Here is a 17,397-nt window from a genome sequence, read left to right as displayed (position 1 = left end):
ATACCTCTGTGACTCAGTGCCACTCTTAAAACCACATTGTTTTATGAATTCATCACAGATTAGACTCTGACCCATCTCTTGAGTTTTCTATATGTAGCACTCTCATCTTGGATTGAGGAATGTTAAAGAGAAAACCACAGGTCTAAAATGGCACAACTTGTGCTAATGCCCATGACACCAAATGTAAATTAAACAGCTAACTTAATTGCAGTTTTAACCTTCACTAGAAATGTAATCTTAATCAACCAGTCTGGAATTTTTTGGTCAGCACCAATGAGGTCACCTGCCACATGGGCCCTCTATATCCCATGAGAGGAAGAAGAGGCAATATGCATGATAAAACTTCCTTTCTCTTCCCCCCTCAAGAAAGTAGATATCTTGGCCTAAAAATAATCTTTTTTCTCTTTTGCTAATAGTGTCCTTGTCCTATCCTTCTTTCTATAAAAACCTATTTTGTTCAACCCCTCAGAGCACTCTTCTAGTTAGTAGGTGGGATGCAGTCTGATTCATGAATCACCTAATAAAGCCAATTAGATCATCAATTTAATCGGTTGAACTTTGTTTTTCTTTTTAACTTCACCGCCCAGCATGAGGGACCTTAGTTCCCTGACCAGAGATCCATCCCCACAGTGGAAGAGCAGAGTCATAACCACTGGACTGCCAGGGAAGACTCTGAAATTTGTTTTTTAATAAGAAAAAAAATCTGTTAATAGAATCCAGAAAATGTCCTACTAGTTGAGGATTTTAATAATCTAATGCCTATTTGAAGACAACAGTGTTCTCAAAATAAAATTTATTCAACATTTAGGAAAAAATTCAGTTTAATAGGACTCATACCTAACATTTTGCCATAAGACTATGATTTATTGGGTCAACAGAGTGAATCTTGATTAGAGAGGGCTTCATTTTTTGTATGAAAAACCTGAACTTAAGAAACAGCTCCATTACTAATAGTCATTAATAACACAAACTATTTCACTTAGATTAATAACTCAACGAAATAGACAAAAAAGCATTCAGCAGAAAAATAATGCAACACATTTCATACACATTCACTTTTCTCTTTATCTTTAGAAGACTTTGCATTATTGTATTTTTTCTCTAAGTCACATTTCCTTCTTAAAGCTCACCAAAGATACAGTGGTTCCTCTATCTTCTGAAATTCGACAGCATTATCTGTATAACTCAAATAGCAATCAACTAAAATCAGCTCATAATGCAGGTTACATTTTTTGTATAGACTCTACTATATAACTAGCAGAATTGGAGTGTGAGCTCTTGGAGGTTACGCACCAAGTTTTTTAATTTTTGTGATGTTTCGCCTATGGCACGCTAGTAATATGTATCAGTCTGCATCCATTTTAAGTCAACATTTCCTTTTCCCCATCCTGCTTTTCTCCTGTAGTTCTCATGTTTTTCCCTAATTTAAAGGTAGTGTTTCATGTCAAAAGGATTATTCTTATATTTCATCAAAAGTAAGTCCACCCCAAAATGTAGATTTTTAGGGTTAATTTTTTTAATTACTGTCCCATTCTGAAGACATCATCCTAGTCTACACAGCATCATTGTACACTCACAGTGTACAGGCTAAGTTATAAAATGTAGGTCCATCAGTTCTAAATGCAAAATATTTTGTATCTACTACCTCAGACTAAACATGGTAATGTTATACAACTTACCATTTTCAGTAAATTTATTTACTTATACAAAAGTAGACAAGTTATTACCAAAACAAATAATGAAATAAGAACAAATGGTACCAAGAAAAATAGTAAGATTTCCTTCCATATGTCATCTAGGATTAAAATCACAGAAAAGGGGGAAGGGTTAGATGTGTACAGTTATTTTGAAAATGGAATTATTTTTTTCTAAATAGACTAGTAAATGGAGAAGTGATTTAAACTTGGCAACTTCTGCCATATCCCCCAGTACATAGATACCATAGTGATGTTTGAGTATGGCATTCCTTTCATTCGTGCACTTTTTTTTTAAAAAGAACAACTACTTTACTGGACTATGACAGCTCTTCATTTTGCTTGAATAACTACCTAAAGCCCCATTCTATTTTCTTTTTAAAATATTTATGTATTTATTTGGCTGTGCCAGGTCTCAGTGGCGGCATCTTTTAGTTTTGGCATTCGAACTCTAAGTTGAGGCATGTGGGATCTAGTTCCCTGAACAGGGTTCAAACCCAGGCCCCCTGCATTGGGAGCATGGAGTCTTAGCCATTGGATCACCAGGGAAGTCTCTCCCCTGACCCCGCATTCTTATTTTCTTATATGATTTTGTTTCAAATTTGTTCTTGCGAATTTTTCAAAATAACACAATAGTAAAATATTAAGGAATGATAAGATAAACATACCTTATATATCTCTTAACTCTCAATAAGTCAAATGTTTATATCATACAATGCTGGAGTGAGTGAAAATTGATCTTCAATAAACGTCTCAGTGTGAATAATGGAGCCAGTCTTTAAAGGTTATGTCTTTAAAGTCTCACATTCTGGAGACCGAAGAAATGAGCTTTTTCTTATCTTCTTTTTTTTTAGGCATGAAGTTGTAATGGTTCTTCTGCATAGCAAGGGATTCCCTGGCAGTTCAGTCAGTAAAGAGTCTGCCTGCAATGTGGGAGAGCCATGTTCAATCCCTGGGTCAGGAAGATCCCCTGGAGAAGGAAATGGCAACCCACTCCAGTATTCTTGCCTGGAGAATTCCATGAACAGAGGAGCCTGGTGAGCTACAGTCCATGGGGTCACAAAGAGTCAGACACAACTGAATGACTGACACTTTCACTGCATAGCAAGAAATGAGCAATCACTAGACAAACTTAAGAAGTACATAAAGCTTGTCCTTCCAAAACTGGTATCTCCCACATTTTTTTGAAATACTATGGAACACCTTGAATCCTAGGCCTATACCTACACTCAAAACTATCTCCAACTCCACATTTTCTTGGTGTCTTATTCCCTTAGGATCTTATTTTCTACTAGAAAATTACCAAATTCATAGGCTCAGTTCAGTTAAGAATTGCAAGGATATAATCCAGAGAAATTACTAATGATATGAGCTTTTTGGTACTAATGATATGAGCTTTTTGACATGCAAAATTTAAAGTGGGAAAATAGGCTTCTTTTATGAAATTCCAGAGTTAATCCTGAATAAGATATATTGGCATTTTCAAAGATTACTGTGCTTTTTTTCTATAACTTAAAATATCCAATAAGAAATGCACCAAAGAACTAAGACCACATGCATCTCAGGAAAGTGTTTCTAATCTCAAACTTGTTAAGATTCTACCAAGAGATAGCCATCAGGGCAAAAGAAATCTGTCTTCAATAACATGGCTAAGATTGCATATAAATAGTTAAAAAAGCAAAAAAAAATTTGTAAACCAACTACATGCTGTGCTTAGTCATGTCAGACTCTTTGCAACCCCATGGACTGTACTTCAACTTTAAAAAGGAAAATTGTACTTAAAATAAATAAAAGCATGTATATTTTGAGTATGTGGCTAAAAAAATCACCATGTCTACTTTAAACACTGCATTGACTAAAAACAAGATATAATTCAGGGCATGACTTTCTCAGTGTCAGTTCCAGAGTCTCAGATTTCTTATATTAGTGACAAAAATGAAAAACATAGAACAAGTATGTGTTCTTTCTGATTCCATGTGTCTTTAGCTAATTGAGTTCTTTCTCTCTCTGCCTGTTTGTTCTCCATAGTCAGTCCTTAGTGATTATATATTTGACTTCTTTGCTTATTAAATATCTCTACCTAACTTGGGAATAAAATATAAAATCAATGAGTTCAAGGATTTTTTTACCACTGTATCTCCAGTGCCTGAAACACTCTGACACAGGTACTTAACAAATACCTGATGTATGAAAGTGAATGATACCATTATATTAATAGAGAGATAACAACCACAGATTCTATTATAATGGAACAACATAAAAGGAGATGAATGATGGATAGAAATGCCATTATATGTTTGTATCTATATCTGTATCTGTATTTATATGCCTTCATATGAAAGAGCGGTGCTGAGTTAATTTCCTTCCATTTGAAACAGTGACTACTATTTATATTGATAAAGCTAGTGTACTGTGAAGCACAATAATATTTTGCCTCATTCTCAATGTTGCTTAGTTTATATTGCTATCTTTCTCTTCTGTGAAAGTTTATTTTCTTTTTTAATTTTTTATTTTATATTGAAGTATAATTGGTTAACAATGTGTCAGCTTCAGGTGTACAGCAAAGTGATTCAGTTATACATATATCTATTCTTTTTCAAATTCTTTTCCCATTTAGGTTATTACAGAGTATTCAGCAGAGTTCCCTGTGCTACACAGTAGGTCCTTGTTGGTCATCATTTTATTTTTTATTTTTATTTTTTTGGTTATCATTTTAAACATAGCACTGTGTACATATCAATTCCAAACATATTTAATTTAATATATCTTTTATCAAGTTACTTTAAATCAGTGTTTGAAGTAAACAGAAAGTACATTTTACCAATGATAACATATTAATTAGAAAAATATTCATTAGGCACAGTACCAGACACTCAAAAACAAGTGTCTTGTTTAAGATTTCTGTTCTCTTGAAAATAAAAAGCATAGGAAAAATATTGATTAAAATAGTCTTCCCCCCAAAAAACTAGCACATGCTCTTTACTGACAAAAAAACAAGAATGTTGATAACTAAACTATGACAAGACTGTAAGTTAAAATAGTTAAAATTGAACATTAGATTTTCTATAAATCTATGTTCAATTGAGGTGCTTGCTAATTTATCTTCTCTGTTTATAGACTATATGCAAGAACATTTGGACTTTCACAATTACAAAATATACTGAGATAAAATTAATTTTGTGAAAAAATAGCAAATAGTTTAGTTACTGTTCTTTTTAAAATATATTTTCTTCAATAACTGTATCAACATATTTTATGTTGTTCTCTGTTTCTAATATTGTATAAATAGATTCATTTGAATCTCAATGGAGAAAAGGCATAGACTATAAAAGACTTAAATGATGAGCATATAGGTTTTTAAAACCATATGAAGACACATAATAAAGTCAAGATTCTGATAAAATACATACATGCTTGTAATAAAACTTCAGGGTAAAGGTACAACTGCAACTCATACTAATACAGATTTGGTTAACATCTAGTAAGTATATAAGAAAATCAAAACAAACTAAAAAAAGAAGGGGAGAAGTTCATGAGGAACTTAAACTTTTGTGTGGAGGCACTAAACATTCATGGACAAAGCAATATTCAGGAAAAGAAAATGTGGTCAGTGTTGTTCAATTAAAAATAAAATTTTCCCAATATACATGATTTCAAGTTATCAGTCTTTCATGAAAATATTAGTAGAGGACTAATTAACCGATGTAATAACTGATGGTATAAACAGCAGCAGAAGTTTTCCTGAGCAGAAGATTTAAACCTCAGATTAAAGATAAAATGCCTGAAGAATTTATGGTAATAAAACACAATGGAAATACAGAAATAAGATAACTTTTTAGAGTAGACTGATGAAATTAAAACAATGAGATACGACTACACACTCATTGGAATGGTCAAATACACAAATCTGACAAAACCAATTACTGGTAAAGATGAGGAACAACAGAAACTCTCATTCATTGTTAGTGGGAATGCAAAATGGTACTCACTTTGGAAGCAATTTCTTAACAAAGCTAAACATTGTCATACATATGACCTAGCAGTTATGCTCCTAGATAGTTAACCAAATGATTTGATAGCTAATGCCAACACAAAAACATGCACATGAATTTTATAATAGCTTAATTCATATTCACTCTCTCTCATACACACACAAAATTGGAAGCAACCAAAGTGTCCTTTAATAGATGAATGGATAAACAAACTATGGTATATGAACATACCAATATTATTAAAGAATAAAAAGAAATGAGCCATCAAATCACAAAAAGAAATGGATGAAAACTGAATGACTGTTATTAAGTAAAATAAGCTAGTCTGGAAAAGGTTATATGCTGCATGATGCCAGTTATGCTACATTCTGGAAAAGGTAAAACTTAAAGCTAATAAAAAAATATCAGAGGCTTTTTGTTTTGCTTCAGAATAGTTTTATTAGTTTGGATAGAGTTTGTCAACACTCAACTATTTCTCCTCTACTTTGACATACAAATCCACTCAATCAGAGTCTTTGTTTCCTGAGAGCTCATATACTGTAATGTTATTGTGTGCATCCGCAGGAACCTCAACATTGGGAGGGTTGAAGTTACCGTCGGTTGCCATGGCAAGTTTCAGATTCTGCACACTGGACACAAATTTCACAAGGTCCATCTTGAGCAGGGTTAAGGTATCGAACATATAGTCTTTGTTGGAGGAAGCCTTTTCCTTTTTCTTTCCTGGAGAGCCTAATGAACCGCCTGGACGGGCAGGAGGAGTCTGCACATTACTCTGGCCATGTTCTCCTGCCAACTTCACTGTTAACGTACATCAGCACAACGAAGAAAAGCCAGAGCAACGTGATCTCAAGACAATCTTGGGCTTGCTCTGGTAGATTCTGCCAAATTAGAAAGTGCCCTCCGCAGAGCACCTTCCCCTGGAGTTCTTCCGCTTTCTATCTCAGAGAAGTAAACATTAAGGCGTAGACACAGGTAACACCCACGGATAAGCACAGGAACCATTTGTGGGACCACGTGGTGAGCTGAGAGGAAATGGCTCCTGGTGTGCTGGTCTGCTCTCGGCACCTGGAGACTGAGGACCAGGCAGGTCTGGGCCCATGGTGATGTCATAGAGGGCCCCGCCCCCACCAGAAACCATGTGGCCATTGTGATGACTTCAGGGCAGAGGATAAGGAGGCCTGCAGGGGTCAACTGGGAGTAGGGCTTAAAGGGACATGGCGACATTTCCAGCTGGCAATCGAAAAAGAGGCAGGGAGTGACAGAATGCCATCTCCTTGCCAGTGTATTCTTTCTGAACCTGTTACTCTACTGGGAGGGTGGGTCCATCTTCTATTTTTATTTTTTCGTTTGTTGAATCCAGACACTGTGGTGAGCACAGCAGACCCGTGGGCTTGTGCCCCTGTGGAGCAGAGAGCCAAATGGGAAAGAAAGATATTAAACCAGAGGCCACAAACTAGGAACCACTGATGTGTTGTGTGTGGCCTACATTGTTCCTAAAAATGACTGTGCTCAAAGGAATGGATAAGAGAGTTGTGGTATATGGAATATTGCTCAGTTATAAAAAAAAAAAAAAAAGAACACATTGAGTCATTTCTAAAGAGGTGGATGAAACTGGAGCCTATTATACAGAGTGAAGTAAGTCATAAAGAGAAACACCACTGCAGTATATGGAATTTAGAACGATGGTAACAATGATCCTACATGCATGACAGCAAAAGAGACACAGATGTAAAGAGCAGACTTTTGGACTATGTGGGAGAAGACGAGGATGGGGTGATTTGAGAGAATAGCATTGAAACCTGTATATTACCATATGTAAAACAGATGTCCAGTGCAAGTTCGACGGATGAGGCAGGGCACTCAAAGTTGGTGCTCTGGGACAACCCAGGGGGAGGGAGGTGGGAGGGGGATCAGTATGGGAGGACACATGTGCACCTGTGGGTGTTTCATGTAGATGTATGGGAAAAACCACCACAATGTTGTAAAGAAATTATCCTCCAATTAAAATAAATAAATTAATTTTAAAAACTTCATTAGATATTAGAAAAAAATGACTGTGCTCAGTCACTAAGTCGTGTCTGACTCTTTGAGACCCCATGGACTGGAGCCTACCAGGCTCCTCTGTCCCTGGGATTTCCCAGGCAAGAATACTGGAGTGGGTTGCCATTTCTTTCTCCAGGCATAGAGGGTTATTTAGGGTAGTGATGTTTTTCTGTATGATGTTATGGTAAATACATGACACTATGTATTTGTCAAAAGCACAAAAAGTGAATCAATGTATGCATATTAAAAACATTTTGACATCAAGAATGGAATGCAGAATTTGACTAAACAATCTAATTTTATTACAGATGTATGATACCACGTCACTAAGATCCCCAACTTAAGTAACTTGGGAAATGAATGGAGTTTGCAAGACTAAAAGCAAAATAAAAAGGCACTGTAATCTAGTTGATAGTGTTCTTTCTCATAGGGGTATAGGTTAACAATCCTAATACTGTTACACACACATGTATACTTGAACAAGTAAATAGATGGCACATGAGTATACATACATATATTTCTTTGTTCTGTTAGCTGAAAGGGCCTAAAATAAATGATACCCCCAAAATCTGAAAGAAACTATGATGTAAATCTATAAGTCTTTTATTAGAAGAGCTTGTAATGCATGTTCTGAACCAGAGAATGGAAATACTAGGTCCGCACGACCCACTCAGCCTTCAAGGATGGCGTTGCCTACCATTTCCCTGTCTAACCTTGACCTCTCCCCTCTGCATTTCTCCTTCTTCCCCCAAATCCCTCAATACACTAAGAACAACTTTAGAAAGCTCTGACTTGAGAGTAATATGCCCAACATATTTTATCAAGTCATGAGCTTGTCAATACTATGTTTTTTTTTAAATTTTGTAGTCTGCTTTTCATTTTCTAATTTTAAATTTTGTAATTATTACTTGACTACATCGTGTAGCATGTGGGATTTTAGTTCCCTAACCAGGGATCAAACTCATACCCCCCTGCAGTAGAAACACAGTCTTAACCACTAGACCACAATGGAAGTCCTACCATGGGGGTGTTGATGTTTCACAAGTATAGGTCTACTTAAGGAAATGGTGGTGCATCCTATCATTGATTACAAGTGATAGTAGAGGATGGTATTCTATTTTATATCTCAGTTTAGCTCTTTTTTTCTCCTTTTAGAGACAGATAATCAGTGCCAATGATATTCAAAGTTGCAGTTAATTTGACCATGGCCTAATCTCTCCATTATATTATTTTAGTCTTTTTCATTCTAGAATATTGTAATATATTAATGTTTTTCAAACTGAATGTACAAGTGAATCACTTGGGGATATTGTTAAAGTGCAGGCTGCTAGAGTAGGTCTGGGTTGGAGTCTGAGATTCTACATTTCTTCTAGTAAGTTCCCAGGAAATGCCCACTCTGACCACAGAGCAGAACTGTTCTGAATAATATTAGATATTATTAGATAATCTATTTAAAACTTGATTGTAATCCGTAGGTCATTATTCTCTAAATTTTAAAGTAACTGTCTATAGTTTGGTAGCCACATCTTCTACTAGACGTTAACTGTCAATTAGTCTGAAGTTTGCATATACCTTTAAAAGGCTTTTTACTGATTTCAGAGGCTTGTGTTTGTTGGCCTCTGAACTAATAAAAGAAAATCACACCATCAGAAAACAGGAAATGTTGCCTGCCAACCAACATAGGAAACTCTCAAGCTTGTATTGTATAGTTTGTAACATTTGAATATTTCAAATATGATCCCTCATCATTTCATTATTTTCAGCCTTTTAAGCACCACAAGCTAGGCTTCAATAGTACATATACCGAGAACTTCCAGATGTTCAAGCTGGATTTAGAAAAGGCAGAGGAACTAGAGATCAAATTGCCAACATCTGTTGGGTCATCAAAAAAGCAAAAGAGTTCCAGAAAATCATCTACTTCTGCTTTATTGACTATGCCAAAGCCTTTGACTGTGTGAATCACAACAAACTGTGGAAAATTCTTAAAGAGATGGGAATACCAGACCACCTTACCTTCCTCCTGAGAAATCTTTATGCAGATCAAGAAGCAACAGTTAGAAACAGACAGGGAATGATGGACTGGTTCAAAATTGGAAAAGGAGTATGTCAAGGCTGCATATTGTCACCTTGTTTATTTAACTTATACATAGAGCACATCATGAGAAATGCCGTGCTGGATGAATCACAAGCTGGAATAAAGATTGCTGGGAGAAATATCAACAACCTCAGATATACAGATGATACCATTCTAATGGCAGTAAGTGAAGATGAACTAAAGAGTCTCTTGATGAACATGAAAGAGGAGAGTGAAAAAGCTGGCTTAAAACTCAACATTCAAAAAATTAAAATCACAACATCCAGCCCCATCTCTTCATGGCAAATAAATGGGGAAAAAGTGGAAGCAGGGACAGATTTTCTTTTCTTTGGCTCCACAATCAATGTGGACGGTGACTGCAGCCATGAAATTAAAAGATGCTTGCTCCTTGGAAGAAAAGCTGTGACAAACCTAGACAGCATATTAAAAAGCAGAGACATTACTTTGAGACAAAGGTTCATAGAGTCAAAGTTATGGTTTTTCCAATAGTCATGTACAGATGTGAGTGTTGGACCATAAAGAAGGCATTGCATTGAAGAATTGATACTTTTGAACTGTGATGTTTGGGAAGACTCTTGAGAGTCCCATGGACAGCAAGGAGATTAAACCAATCAATCCTAAAGGAAATCAACCCTGAATATTCATTGGAAGGACTGATGTTGAAACTGAAGCTCTGATACTTTGGCCACCTGATGTAAAAAGCCAACTCATTAGAAAAGACCCTGATGCTGGGAAAGATTTAAGGCAGGAGGAGAAGGGGACAACAGAGGATGAGATGGCTGGGTGGCATCACTGACTCAATGGACATGAATTTAAGCATACTCCGAGGGATAGTGAAGGACAGGGAAGCCTATTTTGCTGCAGTTCATGGAGTCACAAAGTGTCAGACATGACTTAGTTACTGAACAAGAGGAATAGCATCAAGGAGAAGTACACAGGGGCTTCAACTCTGCCTGTAATGTTATATTTCTCTTTAAAAATCTGAAGAAATATGTTAAGACTCATCAAAGCTTGATAATAGGTTTAAAAGTAAAATAATTTATCTTTCCTAACATTTTGTTGCATTTTTCTGTAGGCTTAAAATAGTAATGTCTAAAAATAGCACTGTTGCTTCATAAAGAAAGACCAACTCTTTGTCTCCATTTTTTTAGATGCCAGGTAGGTCTCTTTTTTTCTAATTCAACATCACAATTACATTGTGATCATCACAGTTACATTATGATTGAGGTGGTTGATGTTTCATTACATTCCAGTCATAACAAGTTATCAACCTTGTCAACTTCATAGGACTTACTCACTTCCCATGTCTTGTCAACCAAAATTTTATAAACCACCTCTCAGTTTTTATCAATTTCAACTTATGTTGATTTTTTCTATTGAGAGGGCCATCTTTTACTCATCTTTTCCATGGATTAAAGAGTTTCTTTCTCTTTTGTTATGTGTATGAAGATGCATATATACACACAGATCATATATTGTATGTACATGTTTATTCACATACACATATAGAATCTTAAAATTAGAAGTTCCCCAGGTCATCTTCCTAGGTACCATATAGACACTTCTATAGCATTATGTAGGCAGTAAAGCACAATGCGGGGCTTCCCAGGTGGTGCAGTGGTAAAAAAAATCTGCTCACCAATGCAGGAGATGCAAGAGACGCGGATTTAATTCCTGGGTTAGGAAGAGCCCCTACGGGAGGAAATGGGAAACCCATTCTAGTATTCTTGCCTGAAAAATTCCATGGACAGAGGAGCCTGGCAGGCTACAGTCCATGGAGTCATAGAGCTGGACACGATTGAGCACAGCACAGCTGCATAGCATAATGGTCGCATATCAGTTCTGGAGTCAGTTGGCTATGGTTTAGAATCTCATTTCTGTGTCATTTATTAGCTGTGTGACCTGAGACAAGTTATTTAACCTTTTAATATTCTTGTAGGCAAAATGAGGATAGTAATTATACTTTTTTGTAGAATTTTAAGCTTAAATAAAAATGCACTTAAAAAATTAGAGAGTTTAACACATAGAATAGTGTCTTCAAAATATGCTATTATTATTATTAATATTATCATTATCTCTGATATGGTCATCAGCCTCTGCTTGAACTGGTTCAACCATATTCTACAAGAAAAGCTGTTCTATTTTGGAGACTCTCTGTTACTAGAAACACAGTGAGTCAAAGTTATTTTCCTATAAACCTTACTCCTTTTAAATTCTATTTGTTGATCTGAGTTCTGTCTTTTCAAACTAAGCAAATTTTTTCCATCCTTCCAATGTGGAAATTCTTCAAAAGTTAGAAATCAGTATCTCTTATTCTCTAGAACATTCTATATCCACAAGTCAGAACTCTAGAGAATAAATAGTGTTAGAATAAGATAGATTTCAGCATCACCTACAAATATATTAGACTGATGAATAAGTATTGGATATTCTGTTAGCTTGAAGTGTTAAATTTTGAAGGGTTTGATTTAGACATGTAATTAGTGAGTCTCCAGGCATCTAATGAGTTACAGTATTTAAAGTTTGGGGTAAAGGAAAGCCAAATGTTTCTACTTACCTTCAGATCCAAGTTCCTGTTTTTACCAACAATATTCTGCCTTCTGTGTGTATAATCCCTTTTCTTTTCCATATCACCATGCAAGATACCATCACAACCTCTTCCCTTACCGAAGTATCAATATGTTCAGACTACATGGATCGTCTATAACATTAACTATTGCTGTTCTTCAAAGTTCTTCTGAGGGAAGAATCTTAACTGGTTTTCTCTTCTGCTTGGCCTCTAACCTCCTGCCATGTTGCTAGGTCCTCTGTCTACTTTGTATTCTTTACCTCTTATCTGTAGTTCATACCCAACACCCCTTCAAATACATGTTCTTTTCTTATGTTACAGTTTATCCATGATTTTCTTGCTTCCAACCCAAATCAGCTATGCCCCGAGGATTATATTTCCACAATTAATATGCACTCTTAGAGTATTTTGCCAGATAAAGACAGTTTTCTTTCTGAGAGAAATTCTGCCCCCAACTAAAGCTTACATTAACACTTTACATCTTAATGCTACACAGTCATGATATAAGGAAATATATCTAGGTCCATAATGAAAGATATGTGGCATGTATGCCTCCATTACCCTCTTCACCACAAAAGATATTATTACTCAATCACAGCATGATCTACCAAAAATGGCTCAAAATCTTTCTTCTCCATGGTTGTAGCTCCTGCCAAAGAGCCCTTTCTATTTAGGTCCCAGATTCCACCCTGATTGTGGTCTCATCTCCTGCTGGAAGACCCTGCATAAGAGGGTCCTACTTCTGGTTTCTGGTAATGTTACCTCCTCCCATCGTTTCCCTAGGTTTGGTGATAGCTTTCTGCTTCTGCTGATCTTGAGGTTGTCTCACTGTCCCTGTTTGTCTTCTATTGCATGCATTATCAACTCCTTATATTAAATTTCCTCTATTTGAAATAGCTAGAGTGGTTCTGTTTTTTTCTGATTGGTCTCTGAATGATATACCTCCTTTGAAAATCTGTAGTATGTTCTATTTTTCCTATGGTAAAATAGTATTCAGTAAACTTCAAGTTGGATCTTTAAGCCATCCCATCTTGCCTACTTACTTCTGTGCTATATAGCCTTCTCCAGATCCATTCTCACAGGTTTTCTCCACCCTGCTCTTTGCTCTAGGAAGCTGGCCTCTACAAACTGCATCCCCTGGCTTGCTTGTCCTCTCGTTTCCAGGTGGATTCAGTCTGCACTAGCAGATGAAGGTGAAGGAGAAAGTGTTTGGGGTATTTAATCCTCTATCCCCCTACAGTTTTGCTTATTTAGCTAAGGTCATAGATTGTTAATTTCTTTCTCATGACTACAGGACATGCCAGATTCTAAAAACAGTTCCCTCCCCTTACCCCTTCAAGCCTAAGACTGGTTGTAGCTTCCTGCAGCTGCTAGTCCATGGGTGCTTTGCTGTTTCTTTGAACCCCTTAATCCTACCCACCACTTAGTAGATGGTCCCTTCTTTGGAATTTCTTTACTCATCCTTTATGAGAATGCCATCTGTTTCCTGCCAGGAGCATGATCAATACAATCACATACCTATGTTTGACAACCTACACTTGTCCCTTGCAAACTCTTAGGACCCTATTTGTCCTGTACCAACACTGCTTCATTGGCTTCTGGTTTCAAATTATTAGCCCCATTTTCCTCTTATTTATGGTACTACTCCTAAACATTTTTACTTAATGTTTGTATTTGGTCTCCTCAGGTTGGAGTCTTCCCTCTCCTGAGAGGACTTTGTCTCTGACTCACTCTTCTCCTACTACTAAGTATTTCCAGGCAATCTGCCTCAGTTTGAGGACCATTAAACCTAATCTTTCCCAACCTGATTGACAAGTGACTGACCCTCCAAAAACAGGGAGAAATACTTGGGTGTATTCTATAATACATTACAGTCATTCTTTATTCAGTCTACTCTACAACCCCTCCCTGGGCAATCTCATCCATTAACACCTCTTAAATTTATGTCTCCAACCCTGGCCTCTCTTGTGAGCCCCAGACCTGCATATTCAATTGCCTATTCAACATCTGCACTTGGATGTCTCAAAGGAAAATTAATCTAAACATATCTGAAACAAAATCCATCTCCCACTCGATCTGATTTTCCTCCAGTGTTCTTTGTCTCCATGAATAGAGCCACTAGACCTTTCTTCAAACCAGAATCCAGTAAATCATATTAGATTCTCCCTTCTTACTTACTCCACTGATCCAAGTCATCCTGTAATGCTAGCTTTATCTCCTATGTGTACCTGCAAGCTAAGTTGCTTCAGTGGTGTCTGACTCTGCGACTCTATGGACCGTAGCCCGCCAGGCTTCTCCGTCCATGGGATTCTCCAGGCAAAAATACTGGAGTGGGTTACCATTCCTTCCTCCCAGGGGTCTTCCTGACCCAGGGATGGAACTCGTGTTTCTTATGTCTCCTACATTGGCAAGCAGGTTCTTTACCACTAGCACTACCTGGGAAGCCCTTTATCGCCTATATTTATCTAAAGTTATTTGCTTTCCTTTATTTCCTTTCCCACTACCACTTGATGGGATGGTGGTAAGTCTAAAGTATCATCATCTTTCTCCTGAATCACTGCCATAACCTTTTAACTGGTCTCCCTGTGTCCACTCTTGCCCCTCTTCAATCCATCCTCCACACTGCTATCAGAATTCTCATCTTCTCTGTGCTTAAAATAAAGTTAAAAATCCACAACAGTGCTCACAAGGCCTTGCATGTTCTTGTCCTTATCAACCTTTCCAGCCTTCTGGAGACTTCTCCTCACTCACTGTGCTTCTTCAAGCATGCCAAGTTTATTTGACCTCAGAATCTTTGCACACGCTGTTCTCTCTGTGGAATGTTTGCTCTATCACTCACCCATTAGATTTTAGCTTAGATATCATCTCAGTAAAGTTTCCTTGACACTCTAGGCCAGGCTAGGCAGTATGCCCTTCACTTCGTATGTATCCAAGCACGCTATACTTCTCCGTAATTATCTGACCCGAGATGTCCATCCCAGTAGGCTGCAACTTTCACCAGGGCCTACTTAGTGTGACCTGTTTTCACTGCTAGCACATACAGTGGGTGCTGAATAAATGTTGAATGGATGAATGAATTTAGATATTTATCATCTTTGTCAGATTGTAAACTTTGTGATTGCAAGCTTCAGATCCCCTAGCTTAGAATGCTGTATAATCTGTCTCTCTCATTCTCCACCGGGTGTGTGTATGATTTAATCAATAGATATTTGATGTGAAAAACGAATTGAAATTCCTGGAACTACTCAAATTATTCTTCAAAACCTCCTCGCCTGTATTTATTATGTGCATTTTCTTTTCCCACTCTACATATGTTCCACATTTTGGTCTCTCTTTTTTTTCCTATAAGTACAACAATTCATTCTTTATGGCTAGAGGAACTTCCACAGTAATTCTCTCCCTTTTAATGCCACCACATTTATTAAAGAGCACAAATGAAATAGCTGCGTACACTTAAAACACTATACAATTTTATAAGAACATTATTTTTCCTAAGAGGAGATGCTCTCATTTCTAGGAAGGGAAAGATCATAGTCATGTGTATGAAGAGCCTTCATTGACTGTGAACGTTAAGTCAAATGATCAGAGGATTAAGATTTGCATTGTTGGTAGATAACCCATCTATATTTTTACTTCTTCCCTTCTTCCATGTAAAGTAGAACTGCAGGGTTTGACTTTGTGTAAACTTCTCTACTGCCTGTTAAATACATGTTGCTGCAGCTATAAAATGATTTATGAGACAGCAAAATTCTGTTTCTTTGTTCTGAATTTGGGCACGGGGAGTAGATAATCACTTATAGAACTCAGTAATTTTCTGTAGAACTTGGAGTGTAATAGAATGAATAGCTTTGGAATATCTATTCAGTGCTAAGAAAGTAAGACACTTTTTTGAGGTGAGTATTAAACTAACTAGGAGTCCAAAGAGTAGCAGTATACTTTTTTTTTTTGGCAGTGTACTCTTGACTTGGCTTCTGTGTAACCAAGAATGTCTCACCAATCTCTCTGTGAGAATGTCCTCTTTTGTAAAACAGACTTCATAATACCTCCAGTCATTACTCACAGGGTTGCTCTGAGAAACAAAGTAGGAAATGGAAGATACATCAATAAAAATATCCCACAATGTGGGGAATGTTGCATGATATTGCTACTTGAGATACCTTATCTCACTCTCTCCTCAAGTCACTTTCACTGGCAGCTGATAGTCATTACCTATTTTTCACATCTCACTATTAAAGAAACAAACACACCAATAAGGTTGCAAGTGGGGAGAGGATAAAAATTGGAAGGTTGGCGAATAAGAAAAAATAATGACACTTCAAAATTATAAATACCACAAATTTGTAATTGTTACAGTTTATATTGGGATGAAGAGACTAATACTCTTTATATTGTTCAGACAATAGATATTTGTTATCAGTAAGCCAAATAGAACTTATTTTGCAGGGAATAAAAATGACATGCAAATGTTATATTTCATATATACAATATAAGCCTATTTCAAATATTAATGATTTTAAACTAAAGAAATCTGATTTTTCTTCCACATAACTCATTTGTTTAAAAAAGTGCTTCTTTTATACAAATGCAGGTGAATAAGATGCATTACTAAATATAACTACATCATTGCATTAAGTGAACCTGTTTTACCTATTTAGTAAGCATGATGGGGTCTGTAGCAGTCAAACTCATTTCTGAGTCCAAAGCTTCAGATTTGGCATAGATGGAAATGTTAGGCTGAATGAACCTGTCTTTACTTGATTTACCTGTATATTTCCTGCCTAGTACATAATACACAAACCTTTTACAATAAACCTTGTTTTATACAACACGTGATTCTGAAATGTATGCAAAGTACATTTTTAGAAATTGGGTTATGTTAAACAGATTAGGAGAGTTTACTATTTCAAGAATTCAAGTAGTGAGTCCTTTTGTTTTGTTGAATTATATGAAATTGATATTTCAGCATTTTTTATTTACATAAATGCCAATTTCATGTGATTCAGT

General features: G+C 36.4%; 1 protein-coding gene across 3 annotated transcripts in view; it reads left to right on the top strand.

The window, feature by feature from the left end:
- Positions 1–17,397, top strand: part of DCX (doublecortin) — a 389,065-nt gene that overhangs the window by 125,579 nt on the left and 246,089 nt on the right. Inside the window, exon 4 of one of the 3 annotated variants that reach the window (XR_009692018.1) lies at positions 6,251–6,589. The exons of 1 other annotated variant lie outside the window; for it this stretch is intronic. The gene's annotated coding sequence lies outside the window, so the exon portion shown is untranslated. Of the gene's footprint in view, positions 1–2,548; positions 2,900–6,250; positions 6,590–17,397 lie in introns of those variants that run through there. One more of the 3 variants, XR_009692017.1, reaches the window with a different exon arrangement.

Source organism: Dama dama, chromosome X (genome assembly GCF_033118175.1).
Source record: "Dama dama isolate Ldn47 chromosome X, ASM3311817v1, whole genome shotgun sequence".
Taxonomy (NCBI): domain Eukaryota; kingdom Metazoa; phylum Chordata; class Mammalia; order Artiodactyla; family Cervidae; genus Dama; species Dama dama.
Note: the sequence above shows the minus strand (reverse complement) of the source record. Positions and strands in the feature narration are given on the sequence as shown.